We start from the raw sequence: 16,393 nt of genomic DNA, 5'->3' as shown, positions 1-16,393 counted from the left end.
CTGCCGATGCAGGGGACACGGGTTCGTGCCCCGATCCCGAAAGATCCCACATGCCGCGGAGCGGCTGGGCCCGCGAGCCATGGCCGCGGAGCCTGTGTGTCCGGAGCCTGTGCTCCGCAACGGGAGAGGCCACAGCAGTGAGAGGCCCGCGTACAGCTAAAAAAAAAAAAAAAAAAAAAAAAAAAAAAAAAAAGAAAACAACCAAAATTTTTTTAATGGGCAAAATGAGAGAGGGAAATGGTGAGGAGAGAGGGCAGGCAGGAGTGAGAGTGAGAGCAAGACTGACAGGAAGGATAGGTTTCAGGATAGAATATGATTACCACTCCCAAGAAGCCTACTGCTTTTTTTCTGTTTATATATTGGTAAATTATAAAATTATAGATATCCATATAGTGTATTTTTATTTAAGAAAAAAACTAAAAGGCCATCAGTGTGTATAAAAGTATGGTTACTGTAGTATTTTTCTTGTAGACAAGAAACTGGTATTAATTTGAATACTTTTGAGTAAGAAATGGTTGAGCAAATTATAGCACATATTTCTTATGGAATGAAAACCAGCTGGAACAAGTTAGATTTAAATGTACTGACCTGGAACACTGACTATAATACAGTGATAAGTTAAAAAATAAAAGCAAGTTGCAGAGTAATAATTTTAGTCTAGTTAGGTTTATATGTATAACATTTCAAAATTATAGAAAAAATGCATTTCTGTTACTAGAAGCATAGGGGAAAAACCTGCAGCATATGTGTCAATTTGTTAACACCAGTTATTTTAAAAGATTTAGGTTTGGAGCAAAAAGGGAGCATTTATCCTATTTTATTTCCTTTATACACTTCTGTATTGTCTGAACTTTGCTTTGAAATTAAAAATTAAACCTTGATATTCTATTTTTTAGTTCCTACTGAAATAAAAAAAAATGGGCAAAAGATCTATTCGTAGTTACCAACTGCCAATACCGGGAAACAACCAAGATGTTACAATCATGCTACGAACACCATTCTGTGATCAAACAGAAAGAGCCATTAATCTATGCAACAACATGGATAAATCATGGATAAATCCTAAATGCATTATGCCAAGTGAAAGAATCCAGTCTGAGAAGCCTACATCCTGTATGATTTCATTTATATGACTTTCTAGAAAAGACAGAAAACAGATCTGTTTTTGTAAGTGGTCTGGAAAGGGCAGAGGAGTGGCTAGGTAAAGCACCATTTTCTAGGGCCATTAAACTATTTTGTCTAGCACTACAGTAATGGATACATGATGTTATCCACTTGTCAAAATCCACGGAACTTTACAGCACAAGGAATCAACTTTAATGTAATATTTTAAAATGAAAATTAAAACAAAACTCAACTAAGAGGGTGGAGGGGGGGAACTCCAGCATGGAATGCAGACTATGACAAAAGAATTTAATTGTATTACAAATGCATGACATAACCCCACTGGAGGGGATGGGGGAGAAACGGATCTAAGTATCTTTGGAAATGACTGGAGACTGTAGGACAAAACAAAAGGAACTGTATATAATAAACACTATACTGTAGTTGGTAACGTTGTTTCTCAAGGAGGTACTGGTTAACAATTCTGATACTGCTGTACTTGTACACTGCGACTGATAAAATAAGTAAAAAGATGGGGAATGGCAGAAGCTAGATTTCTCACTGTTGGAATGGGAGTTTACAGATAAGTCAGGGGAAGAGGCTAAAATGAACCATGTAGTTCTGAACTAGAGTCTGAGACATCAGTGGGAACTCCTGTTTAGCTTAACTTAGGAACTGATGAGTAATAGTAGAAATAATACAGATGTGTATACATACACAGGTTAATATACACACATTTACTTTCTAACACTGACAGGGCCTAAAGGCAGTGACACCCCAGGTTCAATGATGAGCAGATTAGACCAATTCCTGGTTTCTAACACCATTCTACAATAAAAGGATCTGGGGATCCTTGTTGAAATGGCTGATTTTACATAAAAAAGAATGAAATAATGCCATTTGCAGCAACATGGATGAACCTAGAGATTATCATATTAAGTGAAGTTAAGTCAGAAAGAGAAAGACAAATACCACATGATATCACTTACATGTGCAATCTAAAATATGACACAAATGAACTTATTTACAAAACAGAAACAGACTCACAGACATAGTGAACAGACTTGTGGTTGCCAAGGGGAAGGGGAGTGCGGGAGGGATGGATTGGGAGTTTGGGATTAGCAGATGCAAACTATTATATATAGAATGGATAAACAGCAAGGTCCTACTGTACAGCACAGGGAACTATATTCAGTATCTTGTAATAAATCATAATGGAAAAGAAAACAATAAACAAAAACAAACAAAAAGAAATGGCTGATTTTAGGGGTGGAGCAAGGAATATACGAGATGATCCTGGAGCATCCTACAGGGCCAGAAAGTAGGAAAGTGCTCAAAACACAAACTGCTGGGATTATGCCAAAGTTCTTTCAGCCAACTGAAAGAACGCCCAATGGCAAATGCTGGAACAATTTGAGCAACAAAATAAATAATACGGTTTTCAGTGATAATTTTCTGGTAAGAGAAAACTTTGACATCCGCAATAATAATAAAATTAGGTCACCTTTGATATTTTTCCAACTTTCAATCATGTAAAATTGTCTTTGTGCAACTATTTTTTTTTCAAAGTCGGAAGACAGAACATACAAGGAACATAACTGAAAAAAGACAGATAAACTGGAATATGTTTAGAGGGGAAGAGGCCAGGATAGTTAGGGGCTCACATGAACAACAGTCCAATTCAATATAATAAATATTTGAGCTGCTACTAGATGCCAAGAACTATGAGAGTAATGGGGAATACAAGGATAAATAAATAGGCCCTGACCTTTAAAAACATAATTGTCTGGTAGAAAGGATGAAAACATATACTCAGGGAGTAATGAAGTGTGGAAAAGGAGTCAGAGTTGTTCACTATGACCTGAGGGGATAGGCTTAGGAATGAAGGGTGGATACTGTACCAGGCTCCCTTGGTCTCAATGTCTAGCACAAAGTGAATGATTGCTATATGTTAAAATCTCTTCCCCAAATGCCCATACGACAAGATTCACTCTGCTGAAACTGATAAATTTCACCGCTTATGTGACAAAAGGATATTACTTCTAGTCTATATTGTTAGAGTCACCTAGAAAAGTTAGTTTAAAAACTGTATAAAATTTAAGTCCAAAATTTAATATAAAGAAAAATAGTTCAATTTTATTTCCATCTTCACCAATGTGAGGAATTTTGAAGTTTGATTTGTCCATCTAGGAGATCTACCACTGATCCAAGTAATAATCAATTAGACAACGAGACTTTGAAAGGTACAAGCTAAAAGCATAATTATTCTACAATATTTTTACAGCAATTTAGACCATTAATGGCATTCACGCTTTAAAAATACACAAATAATTAGAACTGTGTTTCCCTGTTTTGAAATATCTAATCATTTGCATAAGATAGAAGAGAAGAAAATTATCTAAATGAGAATACTTTTCCCATGTGCACCAGGAACCACACACAAATAGTCACAGAGAGAAGAAAACCTCCCCTGTGGTCCTGTTTATCATCATTGTTTTCAATGAGCTTTTGCTCAAAGGAAAGAAATCACTGAACTAGAGTCAGTTGATTCTTTACAGCCTTTTACTGACAAAATTAGGCAGGCTAAATTAGATGCATGCATGGTAGGACCTGTGCAAAACAGACTTATAGAATGGAGGAAATGTGGAGATTACAGGGGCTGAGAAAATGAACTCAGCTATGGGGAAGAAAGGAAGACATAGCAGTCCAATAATAGCATTCACCAGGACATGATAAAGTAAGCTTGTTCAGATAAGCCACCAATATAAAGTACAGAAACATAAGAAGTGTTCAAGAAATGACAGCAATGATGACAGTGAATATTATAAAGCATCCACGTCAGGATGATCAACACCTGGGAAGAACCTAGCCTGCAGGAGAATTCAGATGGAGGAGCTGGGAAAGACAGGGGCTAGCATTAGCTGCAGTACATTATATCAGGGACATATTAAAATATTAAAAATTGATTTAAAGTGGTAAAACACTTCTATTAAGGAAGTCAAATACAAAAACTGTACACATACTTTGTAAAAATAAATAGGCAGAGAAAAAGGACTTGAAAGAAACTGACCAAAGATGGGAGTGTGACTGTTTTTATCCTTTACACATTTCTATATTTTCCATTATTACTTATAGTATTTCTTATTTTGTTATCACTCAGATTATTAAAACAAACTTAAAAAGTTAGTATGCTCACGCTTTGCCCTAGAGACACATGATGGGCCAGATATCTATAGATGCGCAAGGGAAGTTGAAATCTGTTATGGTTTATAAAAAGGGTGGATAAAAGATTTCAACCTTGGAATAGGAATAAGCCCATCCATTCACAAAACGGGTTCAAAAGAGATAATGTATACATATTCAATTCAAATAGAGTTAAAGCACTCACCACGGGAGAGCTGTCATTTGATATGACCATTATGAATAGAATTCACTATAGATTAGGAAAGAGAAAGGCACATTAGATTAGTAAACTAATGGAATATTAACAGTGGTGGGATGCTAAGTGTTTTTTTCTGTTTGGCCTATTGGCATTTTCTAAATTTTTAAACATTTAAATTTTTAAATGTTCTCCTTTTACAGAAATAAATGTCTTCAAAAGATTCTATAGTTGCACTGGTTACAATTATGTACACTTTTGGGTATTTACTTTCATGCTACAATTTAAAACCCATTCCTACCATTGTTTTTAATATCCAATATAAACTTCATCTGTGGCTTGAGTCATTTATATATAATTTCTCATAGAGTATAAAGACATTGAGAATGAAAACAAAAATATTGTATATTTCAAAACAGGGATATTTAATAGTCAAATATATTTGCACATTAGCAACAGATATAACAAAATTGCTAGAAAGTTTGAAGTAATACACAAAAGGCAAAATGGAATTTAAAAACTGGGCCATTTTCTTTGGAACACAAAAATTTTAAATTTGAATGTCTATTACTCAACCCTAAACATATATTTATTCAGATATCTCCCCTTCCCCTACAATTCTGAGCAAGAATTCCAGCATATGATTTTTATTTTCCCACATTATTCCAAACCCTCCCAACTCCACTCTTGATGGGAAGTTGAAATCTGTTATGGCTTATAAAAAGGGTGGATAAAAGATTTCGACCTTAGAATAGGAATAAGCCCATCCACTCACAAACCAGGTTCTCTAGCAAATAAAGTAAAAAATAAAAATTCTGAAGGATTGGCTGAAAAGGTTTGAAAAGATGAGATCTTAAGTGTCAGTATGTAACTGACTAGATAAACCTTCCTTCAGAGATTCCCCCAACAGAACCCTCCTGGGGGTGGGAGAATGGGCAGTGGGGAGTAAGGGGGACAGAATTAAGGATGGAAAGGAGCAGAGAAGTGGATTTTGTTGGTAGACTGGGTTTCTGAATTTATCCTGCGGAATAATTTAATAAATAGATTCTTGTAGTCCCTATTCTAGCAATAAAACATCTGCTTACAAAGAACGGGAATCGTGAATAAAAAAGCATATTTATTTGCCATGTAATACTAGATTAAAAAATACAAGCTGTAAAATAGAATGCAGAGTATGATCTCATTTTTATCAAAGAAATACATAAATAAAATAGGTACACAGAGAAAGACAAGAATATATATCAAAATATTAACAGGGTGTATTTTATTTCATTTTCTGATTATTAATATTTTCTAAGTTTGATACTGAATATATATTACCTTTATACCTTTATTTTCTTCCTAGAAAACATTATTTTTAAATAATGTTTTATATATTATATGAAAACTTCTTGGGAAACAGTATTGTGAATAGAATAAAATAAAAACACAGTCACAGAGAGTAGCATGGACATATATACACTACCAAATGTAAAACAGATAGCTAGTGGGAAGCTGCTGCATAGCACAGGGAGATCAGCTTGATGTTTTGTGACCACCTGAGGGGTGAGATAGGGAGGGTGGGAGGGAGGCTCAAGAGGGAGGGGATATGGGGATATATGTATACATACAGCTGATTCACTCTGTTGTACAGCAGAAACTTAAAACAACATTGTAAAGCAATTATACTCAATAAAGATGTAAAAAAAAATCCAGTCACAACACTAAATTAAACTACTGGGCTATTTAATTCCTAGAACAGAAGATTTTTTAAAATGGAGAAAATATAAATTCTCTAGAACATTTTCCACCTAGAGCTGAATTAGTCTTTATAAAGCTATAAAAGTAACATAATCAAGACTGACTTTGCAAAGGCATGTTTCTAAATGAGAAAATGTTTCCATGAGTAGCTAAGATCACATGGCCCTTCTTAAACATACAGAAATGTGCCACTGAATCCATAATAACAGATCCATTTAAATTACTATAATGTCTAGCACATAGCAAGTATTCAAAATTTTTTGATGAAATAAAGTCTTGAGTTCATTTATGCAGCCAGACAACCTTCCTTTTAAAGGGGAGAGTGCCACAAATTATTAGATCAAGTGTGCAGAAGAAATGGTGCTGCTTGAACTGTAGTGAACAGAAATGACTGAGATCAAAAAGGTATGTCTTTGTTTCCCTCAAGTACTATTTGTGGGCTTTCTCCAAACCATTCTCCACCTGCAATGGTCAACTCCTTGTGCTATAAACACAGCAGCATCCAGACAGAAAAGTATGATCCAAAGACTGATACTTATTCACACCCAAGAGAAAGAGCAAAGAGAGGAAGTATTCTTTCACAGCTGCTAGAATGAGGCTGGGTGATGGTCTTGAGGTAGAACCTACTACTCAAAAAGTTATGGATTAAAATCATAAAGGTTTATTACCCAAGAGAACAAACGTTAGGTTTTAAACCAAGACAAAAAAAGCATGTCCAAATATTTAACTACATAGCCCAGAAAACATGATCAATAACAAACTGAGAAAATGCTAAAGCAGAATCCCTATTAATATTTTTAAGTTATTTTTTTCAGGCAAGTGTATGTAGATAGGGAGTTTCAAATTTTCATCATTTTAACTAGCCACTTGCAAAATTCAGTTTTTTTAAAAAATCCAATTTGCCCAATTTACTGTAATCAGATTGATCACTGCTTGATCAACTAGGAAAATAAAGATATGTAACTTCTAAATTATATCTAAAATTACTGGACTTATACCTAAAGTTTCTTAGACACCTGTTTTATAATGGTCAGTCCATACTCACTGTGTGTGTTAAAGTTCCCATGGGCTTAAGAATCAAAACATTTTACAGAAACCATAGAGGAAGATGTTTTTTGGACACAATTTTCTACCAAGCTAGGTACCCATATTAATTTCTATTAAAGGGAATAATTTCCAAGAAAAATATTATAACTTCTTTAAAGTCAAGGTAAAGAACTATCAACATTGACAGTTCTATGGGACCAATGTAAATCACATCTCTTGCATCAGTTGTAAAAAGTACAGTATTTCAGATCTTGGTAATCTTTAACTGTGATCATTTATTTTCCCTAAGTTCTCCATTTTCTGACACACAATCTACATTCACAATCTTAACTGAGACTTTTTAGAGAATTTTCTAACCAATATTTGTTACAAATTAAACTCAGTGAGGAACACAGTTCCTTATCATGTTAACACTGAGACACTTTATAGTCTTATTGTCCTGGCATTTATCACAATCTGTAATTACCTTGTTTTATTCATTTATTGTCCTTTTCTTATATAAGTTTTGTAAGATAAGGGACGTTGTTTGTCTTCTTCACTGGCATATCCCCTACATTTAGATGCCTGGCACTAATAAGTGTTCATAAATGTTTACCGAATTAACAAATGGATGATTTTGGTCATAGCAAAATGTGATAAAGAGCTAGACAGTCTATGCCCTTAGGTTTCTCAAAGAAAAATTTTAAAGGTGGTTCACTATTATTTTTATGGATTTTGTTTATGCCACACATAGAAGATCCTCAAAAAAAACCTCTGCATCTCTTTTGGAAATGAAAATGACCTCAAATATTATACAGCAGGATTGGAACTCACAAATTTGCTCTAAAAAGAGTGAAGGAGAAAGAGAACTAATAGTAGAAAAAGAGTTGTGCTTAGTACTCTGGTGGCTTTATAAATGCTGTCTCAGATAAAACCCTGGTGGCACTGTCCCCATCTTTAAGATGAGCAAAGTGAGAAAAAGAGAGGAAGTCAATGGTCCAAGGTTAAAGTGTTGGAATTGGGATTGGAACATGAAGTTTTCCTTAAACCAAAACCCACTTCATTTTCTCTATCCCATACTGCCTCCACAAGAGCCAGAAAACTAAAACCTTTTCAGCAACAAAGTGCATTAAATGATAGTTAATAATTGCAAAGAAGTGTTTGATTATTCAACTTACATTTTTTAGAACAGGAAATATATAAGCAAATTAAGTAATTAAACATATTTTGGTGAGGGTGAAGTGATATGGGAAAGAACAGATAAAGTTACTAGAGAAGAAATATTTCAGTGTATACATTTTCATTCCCACTATACCATTTATTTTAGAGCTAAAGAAAAACCTTCAGATTTTGAGGAATTTGGAAGAAGAATGAGACATGCTTTCAAGAGAACTGTGATTTAAAGTTTATCTTCAGCATAATTTTCTGATTTCCAATAGGAATTGTGAAGTTCAAGCCTGTCTCTTGGAAGAATTTTCTAAATTTTGTGACCTTGAACAATCTATGATTATTCAATGATTAACAAGAGGGAGATCATTAATTAACAGTAGGACAATACAACGGAACATGAACATTGTTAGACTGGTAGCATTATGAGTGAACTGTGGCTTTTAAACTTTTTTTCATGGTGTTTTAAAGTTTAATATTAACTTTAAAAGAAATGTCTTGAGCCTGGTTTTTCAGGAGGGTCAGAATAGCAGTGAAGGAAGCTCTACAAAAAAAAGGAAGGAAGCAAGGGAGGGAGGAAGGAAGGCAGGGAGAGAGGGAGGGAGGTAAGGAAGGAAGGGAGGGAGGAGGAAAGAAAGAAGAAAGGAAGGAAGGGAAGGAAGGAAGGAAGGAAGGAAGGGAGGGAGGGAGGGAGGGGGGAGGAAGGGAGAGAAAGAAAGAAAAGCAAAATTGTCAGCACTTTCTCAAACAGAGCTGTGCAAGGTGCTACCTCATAAACTTTGGCTTCTCCCAACAAAGGACTTCCTCCCGAAGCTTGGTTGGTCACCTATCTGGAGAGGAGATGGAATCTCTGCTCTGGAAGGGGAATTTTGAATCCCTAGGGTACAATCCCATGAGGACATGGGGACTGGGTGGGAAATTAGACTTGAGTAGTTGTTCTCCAAATGGTCCCTGGATCACCAAAATGGAATCACCTAGTAAAGTTACTGAAATGCAGATTCCCGGTCCCAGTCCCAGATACTGAATTCACATTTCTGGAGTGGGGTGGGGGGGGGTGCTGGGAATCTTCATTTTTAAAAAGTCACAAAGCAGAATTCTTGGTTGGGACATAACTGGACCACAGGCTGAGAGGCAACATGATGAGTAGGCAGGTTTGGAGCCATAGAGACTTGGGTTTAAATCCCAGTTCTTCCATTTGACAGCTCTGACTTCAGCACATCACCCAAACCCTTTGACCCTCAATTTTCTCATTATAGAAAGTGGAATGACAGTTTGTTTTGGAGACCAAGTAAAATTATGTGTGTGTACGTGTATGGGGTCACAAAACTTTTCTAATAGTTAGATGACCTCTCAGGTTCTTCCAACTCTGTCTAATCCTTTAATATATACAAGTATCACAGGAACGTCTGTTTACCTCTTCCCTTAAAGAAGTGTTTCTCACCTTTTTCGCATTTCCCCACTCTCTCCCCCAGGAGCCTTTCTAGGCATTTTCTCTTCTAATCCCCCAGCCCCTATTAACATTTTAACGCCACATGTACATCTGCTTATATTCTGTGGCCCTTTGCAAAGCCACACGCCATTGTATTTTCTAAGACCTTTCTGACCCCCAGGTATATGAGCACTATTACCCATGTTGAGAATGCCCATCCCAGAGAGACGTGACTTGGTCAAGGTCACATCACAAATCAGGAAGAGAATCTGGTCTACATAGGTCACAAACTGATGGTCTGGAATCGGCCCGTCAACAACTTGTTTGGTTCCCCCCGTGTTTACTTATTTACTTTTAATTAGTTACTAACATTTAAAAATCAGGAGCCTCTACAGGAGAATGGCGACATTCAGCTTCTCGAGATCCAGGTCGGGTCCTGGGTGGGGGCTGAGGGCGGCCCCTCGCGCCCCGGCCCTGCAGCCCCGAGACCCAGGCCGGTCCCCCTCACTGAGGTGCCCTCTAGCACTCACCACGTGCTGATCCAGACGTTTAGGACGGTGTTGGAGTCGCAGGCGCAGCTACGTTAGCTGCAAGTCGCGCACCTCTTCCCCGACTCCTCATCCAGAGTCCTAGCATCGGCGGGCGGGTCAGCTTTGCAGCTTCCCCCGCCGGCCCCGCCCCACTCACTCCCCTCCCGCCGGCCCCAGCCTCAACCGAACCCCACAGGCCGCGCTTCGCCGGGGTGTCCCAGAGGCCCCGCCGCCCCCTGCAGCAGGATAGGCAACACCACCGCGCCTCACGGCCTTGCTCTACCAGGCCGCCCGCCTAGCAAACCGCTCACCGCCACCGGGCGTTCGGGGCTGAGGCAACTCTGCCTCTGCGGTCCCCGGTCCGCCCCCTCCTCCTCGTACCGCACCAATCGCCGCCGCGCGCTGCCGCACGTGACGCCCTCTGGCGAATGGCAGCTCGACACAGCCCATGACGCGACTGGAAGCTCCGGGCGCTTTCAAAGCGGGCGGCGGGCTGAGGGCGCGGCGTACCTCTACCTGGCTGCAGGGCCGCGAGAGGTGGAGTGATAACGTGGGTGGTCTTGGGCTCGGTTCTGCACGGCTGCGGGTAGCCGAAGTCCGGCTCTGACTCCCGCTGCTCTCCCCGGAGGACGGCGGAGTTCGGTGGGAGAAGGAAGGGAAAGGAGTTCGGACGAGGGCTGACAGAGTATGGGGCTTGGCCAGCCTCTCCGCCCTGGACCTGGAGTCTGTTACCCGCCTTTTCTCCGTCTATTGTCATCCTGGTCCAGCCCCAGTCTTACTGGCCACCTGGCCTCCAGCTAGTCCTAGGATGTTCCCAAGGACACTGCAAGGGATGGGAATACTGGGATTAGAACAAAGCCCAGCAGTCAGTCTCACACTAGCTGTTAACAGATGGACTGATGGGTTCGCCTGCATCCCCAAATTCCAACATCTTAAACACATATGGCTTTTTTTCCCTCTCTCAGAAAGTGTTAAGTAGGTACCCCAGGGATCCAAACTCTGCACTATACTTACTGCTTGGCTTCTATCCCCAAATTTGGGCCAAAATTGTTGTTGGAGCTCCAGACATCACGTTTTTTATTTTATTTTACTTTATTTTGTATTAAACTGTAGTCATTGTATTCTTCACCACTACTCTTTGCAGAAAAAGAAAAAAAAAGCCAGTTTCATTTAAGAAAGTCGTGGATGAAACAGTAACAATTATTAACTATACTAAAATTTGACCCTTGAAATATACATATCCTTGACATTCTATGATGATTGCCTAGAAAGGCATTTGGTCTATTAGGTTGAATGATATATGACATTGCCGTTTGTTCTAATCAAATACTGTTTGAGTTGTGAGCTTGTAATAGAGCGGGGCAACGTGCAGCCATTAGCACTCGGCCAGTTGCTGGGCGCCGTTATTGCGCAGCCTCGGGGGAGCTGGGGGTCCCAGGGAACAGGCTGGGGGCTGTGTCCTGCAGGACTCTAGAGCCCTCTCCAAGGCCGCCCACTGGCTGCACCTAGGCCTTGAGGCAGCGGCGAACCTCTCCCCATCCCCGCCTCTATGGCCCCGTCTGCAACCTCTGCATCTTCAGTCTGTCTGGGTCGCGGTCTGCAGGGCCTGGCCCCTGCCATATGAGCAGCCTAAGGGACAGTTGGGACCTGGGCGCCAGGCTTCCTCAGTGATGACAGCTGGGTAGGGTCTGGGGACCTGGCCCTGAGGGAGCTGCCTCTTCAGCCAGGCCTGGGCACTGGCGGGAGGACCCAGACTGGGTGCTGGACAAACGCTCTGGGGCCGGGTAACCGGCCCCTGCAGGCACCCCCTCCTCTTAGCCAGGACCTGGACTTCGGAAGGTGAAAGTTTTGCCTAGGGACCTTGCCCTTTTTTTGTCAGAAGAGAGACTAACTTTTGTTTGGTGGAGATTTACAGAAACGTAGTTACCTGACCATGACTTGACCTCAAGAACAAAGGATCTAACACCAAGAAGTTTGCAACAACTAATCATGTCCCTCCCCCACCTTTCCTGTAAAAGGGCTTTGCTAAAAACTTTCGGGGAGTTTGGGGCTTTTAAGGTGTGAGCCACCCATTTCCTTGCATGACCTTCCAATAAACCTTTCTCTGTTCCAAACTGTGACGTTTTGGTATTGTTTGGCCTCACTGTGCATCAGACAAATGGGAAAAAGACAAGAGAATAGACAGTTTGAACACATCATGGTGCTGTGGGTGGTATGGGAACACGTGAGAAGGGCATCCAACCTGGAGGGGAGGCGAGGGAGTTGTCAGAGAAGAACTTCTAAAGAGCTGATAACTAAAAAAATAAAAATACAAAATAAAGAGCTAATGACTGAACAGGGTCTTGAAAATTGAACTGGAGACCACCAGCTAAGTGTAGGGAATGGTAGTACAAATGTATGTAGATGGCAAAGAGTGTGAGTTATATGTGACTACTGGGTATGAAGAAAGAGGGGATAGGAGAGCATACTGAAGAGTTAGGCAGTGCCTTATTATGATGGATCATGTATGCATGCCAAGGAGTTTGTAACCTATGGCCACTAGAATCCATTCCCTCCTTGCTTTGGGGGGAGTTACATTCTTAATTTACACACCTTCTGCTTCCCCAGCCAATGGATGGGCAGTTGACTGAAGCAAAGCCAATCAGATCATCTACCAAGAGTAAGAGGGAAAGTTGTGGGATGGGGAGTTGAGTGTTTACACATCCCCACTAGAGAGGGGGTGAGGGGGTTGCTCTTGGATCCATGAAAAGATTCCAAGATTGGATGGAGAGCACAACTGATCATAGAGGTTATATGTATGATATTTTCTTTAGCAAACCCAATAACCTAGAGTCTCATTACTTCATTTTCACATCTCACAACTGGATATAAATACTGTATTTTATATGTGTAAATGAATCAACAGACAGAAGATTAATCTCCAAAATATACAAACAGCTCATGGAGCTCAATATCAAAAAAACAATAACACAATTAAAAAATGGGCAGAAGACCTAAATAGACATTTCACCAAAGAAGACATACAGACGGGCAGGAGGCATATGAAGAGATGCTCAACATACAAATTATTAGAGAAATGCAAATCAAAGTTACAATGAGGTATAACCACACACCGGTCAGAATGGCCATCATCAGAAAATCTACAAACAATAAATGCTGGAGAGGGTGTGGAGAGAAAGGAAACCCTTTGCATTGTTGGTGAGAATGTAAATTGATACAGCCACTGTGGAGAACAGTATGGAGGTTCCTTAAAAAGCTAAAAATAGAACTACCATATGACCCAGCAATCCCACTACGGGGCATATACCCTAAGAAAACCATAATTCAAAAGGACGCATGTACCCCAATGTTCATTGCAGCACTATTTACAACAGCCAGGACATGGAAACAACCTAAACGTCCAACGTCAGATAAATGGATAAAGAAGCTGTGGTACATATATACAATGGAATATTTCTCAGCCATAAAAAGGAACAAAATTGGGTCATTTGTAGAGATGTGGATGGACCTAGAGTCTGTCATACAGAGTGAAGTAAGCCAGAAAGGGAAAAACAAATATCGTATATTAACGCACATATGTGGACTCTAGAAAAATGGTACAGATGAACCTATTTGCAGGGCAGGAATACAGACATAGACATAGAGAATGGACATGTGGACACAGAGGGGGAAGGGGAGGGTGGGAGGAACTGAGAGATCAGGATTGACATATATACACTACCATGTGTGAAATAGATAGCTAGCGGGAACATGCTATAAAGTGCATGAAGCTCAGCTCGGTGCTCTGGGACAACCTAGATGTGTGGGATAGGGGGCTGATGGGAGGGAGGTCCAAGAGGGAGGGGAATATAAGTATACATATAGCTGATTCACTTCATTGTACAGCAGAATCCAACACAACAATGTAAAGCAGTTATACTCCAATAAAAAAATACTGTATTTTAGTTACTGAAAAGATATACTTATATATATACATGTATGTATATACATTGTGATCATACTCTCTAACCAAAAATTAAATACTTCATATTTAATCAGCACTGTTATGGAAAATCTGGACTATGTGGAAATCATTTCACTATGGTAACTTGTGTGGGGTGTTCCACACAAAATTTTTTTCAGTAATGTGTGCAAAAACCCTACCCAATTTTACTCTCATTCCATGTTCACCTAACAACCTTCCTGGAGTTTCAACTCAATAATAACAAGGTTCCCCGGTGGAAAAATGATTACTCTGGCATTATACATGAATTCTTTAGATTTCAAAATTTCTAAGAGCTTACAACCATTGCATCCTCTTGACCGAAACGAGACAGAACTGACTGCCTAGGAAAACTTCTACTTTCAAGACCTCTACCAGTATTATGATTTCAAGACACAGCCAGTAGCTGTGATCCAGAGATAGGAAGCCAGAATTAATAGTAAGTGCTGCTCTTGAAGCTGCTGGAATAACCTCTAGTCTCCTAGGATAGAGAAGGGATACTGGTGAACTGGACAGAAAAACCTTAACATATCCAAGACTTTGCTTCCTAGTAGAAAGAACTGAAGTTGGAGGCAGAGAACCTATGTCTCACTTCCACCTCCAAATCTCAAAATCCTAATTTACACAAGAACATAGTTTCAAGAGAATGTGTGAAGTATAGTTATCACATCTCCAGCCAAAAGGCATATTGAATGGAAATAGTGAATACCAATTCACATTATCTACCATGTAGAGATGTCATTAAATTGCCTGTTCAAGGAGGGATAATCAGATCTTACTTTTGTCCTCCATCCTCCCCAGGGATACTCTGATGTGTATGAGGAAGCTAGACTGGAGTGGTGCACTTCATTTTTGATCTCTTGAAAGCAAAGGTGCATGATTTTTTAAAAATGAAAGAATGTTACTACATATAAACCCTAATTTTAAGCAGTATTACATCTCTCACCAAATAATACTGGCTTTCATCAAAATACTGATGAAGGAAGAAAAAATGATTGGAGATTTAGAATTAAATTTATTCCTGTGAGTCTGAGTCATTTTATCTTAGTGAATAAAGTTGTGAATTTTAAAGCAGAAGGTTTTTTAATGGTAAAAGTCAAATAGAATTCATATGCTAACATATAAGTTCTCCCCTTTCACTGCCACCCTAGAGTAAAATTTTCATTGTCCTCATGATAAAGAGCAAGAGTGTTGAGAAAAGACAACTTTGTGGGAGGTGTGGAATAAAACCAGAGTTTTGATCTTAAGTTCCTGGAGGACCACTAGTTAGAGCCACTTGCAAGCAAACTCTTTTTTTCTTTTTTTTTTTTTTTACATCTTTATTGGAGTATAACTGCTTTACAATGGTGTGTTACTTTCTGCTTTATAACAAAGTGAATCAGTTATACATATACATATGTTCCCATATCTCTTCCCTCTTGCATCTCTCTCCCTCCCACCCTCCCTATCCCACCCCTCTGGTGGTCACAAAGCACTGAGCTGATCTCTCTGTGCTATGCGGCTGCTTCCCACTAGCTATCTATTTTACGTTTGGTAGTGTATATACGTCCATGCGACTCTCTCACTTTGTCACAGCTTACCCTTCCCCCTCCCCATATCCTCAAGTCCATTCTGTAGTAGGTCTGTGTCTTTATTCCCGTCTTACCCCTAGGCTCTTCATGACATTTTTTTTCTTAGATTCCATATATATGTGTTAGCATATGGTATTTGTTTTTCTCCTTCTGACTTACTTCACTCTGTCTGACAAACTATAGGTCCATCCACCTCACTACAAATAACTCAATTTCATTTCTTTTTATGACTGAGTAATATTCCATTGTATATATGGGCCACATCTTCTTTATCCATTCATCCATTGATGGACACTTAGGTTGCTTCCATCTCCTGGCTATTGTAAATAGAGCTGCAATGAACATTTTGGTACATGACTCTTTTTGAATTATGGTTTTCTCAGGGTATATGCCCAGTAGTGGGATTGCTGGGTCATATGGTAGCTCTATTTGTAGTTTTTTAAGGAACCTCCATACCGTTCTCCA

General features: G+C 39.4%; 1 protein-coding gene across 4 annotated transcripts in view; it reads right to left on the bottom strand.

Annotated features, from left to right (window-relative positions):
* Positions 1-10,541, bottom strand: part of PTPDC1 (protein tyrosine phosphatase domain containing 1) — a gene marked incomplete at its 5' end in the record, with an annotated part of 88,829 nt that extends 78,288 nt beyond the window's left edge. For 3 of the 4 annotated variants that reach the window (XM_082612738.1, XM_082612737.1, XM_082612739.1), the window contains one exon: positions 10,376-10,541. The remainder of the gene's footprint in view (positions 1-10,375) is intronic. The other variant, XM_082612740.1, reaches the window with a different exon arrangement.
* Positions 10,542-16,393: the final 5,852 nt, after the last annotated feature.

Source organism: Mesoplodon mirus, assembly GCF_964341445.2.
Source record: "Mesoplodon mirus genome assembly, chromosome: 1".
Taxonomy (NCBI): Eukaryota; Metazoa; Chordata; class Mammalia; order Artiodactyla; family Ziphiidae; genus Mesoplodon; species Mesoplodon mirus.
Note: the sequence above shows the minus strand (reverse complement) of the source record. Positions and strands in the feature narration are given on the sequence as shown.